Genomic DNA, 2,992 nt, shown 5'->3' on the forward strand with positions numbered 1-2,992 from the left:
TCTTCCGTACAGACAAGGCACTATTCTTCAATAGTGAAAAACAAAAAAGTCACTGTTTCTTCAAGCTTTTGTAAAAGGTAGCAACGTGATTCCACAGTAAAGGCATCATCAATAGTAAAAAACAAAAGGGTCACTATTCATTCAGCTTTTGTAAAAGTAATAACGTGACTCCACAGTAACGGTTCATCATTCAGCCAGCTTTGTCAGTCCTCTTCTCACTCCAGCGGGATTCTCGGATGAAAATGGCATTATTCAATCATTCTCCTCCTTCTATAAAAAGAGGAATTCATCTTCAGAAGAGGGACACGGGTTTTTTAAAACTCAATAGCTCAGTTCAAGAATAGATCTCTCTGCTTATCCACAAAGGACAGAGATTATTTTTCCAAACACTTGTAATACATATATTATTCAGGATGCCTGCGAGCTCCACCTTGTTTACTTGTTTCATCTGCCATTAGGCAATACCTGTTTGTAATCTGCATTGCAGTAAGTTTTCAATAAAACTTATTTTCCAAATATATTTGCATCATTACATTTAATTCATTATTTTCATGGAATTATCTTCTATAATTAATTTAATTCTTTCTTTCCATGTTATTATCAGTCATCCATGGATGTTTCTTTTCAATCAACCTGAGTTCTTTTTAATTCAATATATTGATATGCTTCTTTGTTTTTATATGCTTTACTTCCGCACTCTTAATTCTATGGACGGCTTTGCCGCCTGCTGCTGTTAGTTCCACCCCATTTGGTATATATATATATTAAGCATAGGATCGTTTTTTAATTTCAGCGGAGCTCTGAGCCTCTGACTGCTGAACTGGGTTTTTACTCACTCTTCTCATGGTGTTATTCACTAATTTTCTTATATTGGATTATGTTCAAATCAGCAATGCTGGTGATCATTCAATCATGTACCGTTTTCCTTTAAAATTTTAACAAATAAAATAACCATAATCATCAATCCTACAATTTGATTTTAAACTTGGAGTTCAAGATTGAGTACTTGTACAAAAGTCGCAAGTTTTTCTTGAAGAAGATTGTCTGATTGATTCAGAAACTGTCCAGAGTTTATTTCGTTCTGTTACAATGGATTGCGCGCATTGTCCTCAACGATTTGATGGTCACAGGCATGAACACCACAAGTATTTGATTGTCGTTGTTCAAGTATTTTTATTCGGCGTGGGAGATCATGATCAAAGGATTTGGATATTGTTGGAGTACAATATTGATCGAAATTTCTCCTTTTGTCTTGCATCGCCATGATGTTGTTGAGTATGCTTGCAGTTTGATTTAATGCGCCATTTTTACTTTTAGGTTCGTATCCATGGCATCAAAGTTTCCACCGAAGTTGGTTCAGGCGTCAAACATTTTATTCAAGAATGGAAGTACATATTACAAGCAGATGGTAGAGCAGAACAAGCACCATGTCCAGGAGCCCCCCACCATTGAGAAATGTCAAACATTAGCAAAACAACTGTTTTATACTCGTCTTGCCAGGTTTTGCATTTGCTCCTTTTCTTTATTGAGAGCTGTCGGCAGTACTAGTACCACCTTCTTTGTGATCTTGGATAGAATTCAGGAGCGCACGCTGAATTGAATCTTGCACTAACTTTTCTAAGATTTGCACGTTATGATTTGAGTCTTCATTAACTTTTGTTAAGAATGAGTCCTACATTGATGGGAGAAGGGACTTGCATGGGCTTATAACAGGTTGAGCTACTCTCTATATTGCCAATTGATTTTATGGTGGAACCTTAACTTTCTTCAACTTTTACTACTACAAACTACGAAGGTTGTACTATTATGTACAAAATGTGGCTAGCTAAGAAACATTTGGCTAAAACAGGCATCCTCGAACTGATAAACGATAACTGTAGGATAATGACTGTGTTAGAAGATGTTGCATCATATCTTTGCTGAAAACCCAACGTCAATATATCTTGATAATAATCAGTTGAGTTTATCTTCTGTTCATTAGACCGGAGACTTTGTTGCTTTTTTCATCATATTAGATACTGGATCACATTAGATTTTGCTATTTAATTATCAGATTTTTAAAATTGCTCCTCGTAATTTTTTCTCTGCCGCATTCCAGTTTGTTACGAAGCATTCGGGAAGGAAGTTGGCCATTTCAAGAATGCAATAAAAAGCAAGGAGGAGCTGAATGTGGAGAATGCTGACGTTGAATGCTTCGCCTGGTTCTGCGGTGGAGAGATCACAGGAAGGGGATTTACATTTACCGGCTACTACGTTTGAGCGATGCCACCTCAGGAGTAAATCTTTTAGTTATTTTTTGGAGATTACATGCAAGTGCCCCTGAGTCGCGATTTTTACTTTGCATGATAAGTTTTGCTTTCTGCGATGTATAAGTTATAAGCTGGAAAGCCAGCAAAAAGACATATCTTACAAAATAATGCAATATATGGAATCAGATCTATATTTTGATATCTGGTTGTGGATTTTCCTTCAAATCATTCAGTGTACAAAATCGGTTTAGATTTTGTTTTGCTAATGCATTATAATCTGCCATTGACCGAGTTGGATGAACTCAAGGAATCGATCGAATCGAGACGATGCATACTTGAGAATATATACTTCGAGAGGAAAAAGAACCTCCAACGGACAGCGTTTGGTGGTCCATTTTGTCCCACTCCAAATTGGATTCTTCGATACTTACTAATTAGTCCACATCCCACAGATTAATCCTTAACTTAAGAAATGGGAGAGGGACCTCAACTGCTGCTCAAATCTTAATACAACTTTGTGTCTCAAATATAATAAACAAAACTACGCCAACCCAAATTTGTTTACAATTTACAAAAGACTTGTAGAGAAATAATTTTTGCGCTTTTTTTTTTTTCCCTTCTGGACACTTATATTTATTTATGATTATTTAATTGAATAAATTACAAACAATTTAGGTATAAAAATAAACATAAGTATATACATAAAGAAAAAAGATCTGCAAACCTCAACTACTTTTTATAAG

At 35.6% G+C, this 2,992-nt stretch overlaps 1 long non-coding RNA gene across 1 annotated transcript; it reads left to right on the forward strand.

Annotated features, from left to right (window-relative positions):
- Window positions 1-492: 492 nt before the first annotated feature.
- LOC103936325 lies at window positions 493-2,448 on the forward strand. The gene is made up of 2 exons (XR_007255596.1): window positions 493-1,500; window positions 2,099-2,448. It is a non-coding gene; the product is annotated as an uncharacterized LOC103936325 (long non-coding RNA).
- Window positions 2,449-2,992: the final 544 nt, after the last annotated feature.

Source organism: the organism of the source record quoted next, unplaced genomic scaffold (genome assembly GCF_019419815.1).
Source record: "Pyrus x bretschneideri cultivar Hongxiangsu unplaced genomic scaffold, Pyrus_bretschneideri_v1 Contig95, whole genome shotgun sequence".
In the NCBI taxonomy this organism is placed as follows: Eukaryota; Viridiplantae; Streptophyta; class Magnoliopsida; order Rosales; family Rosaceae; genus Pyrus; species Pyrus x bretschneideri.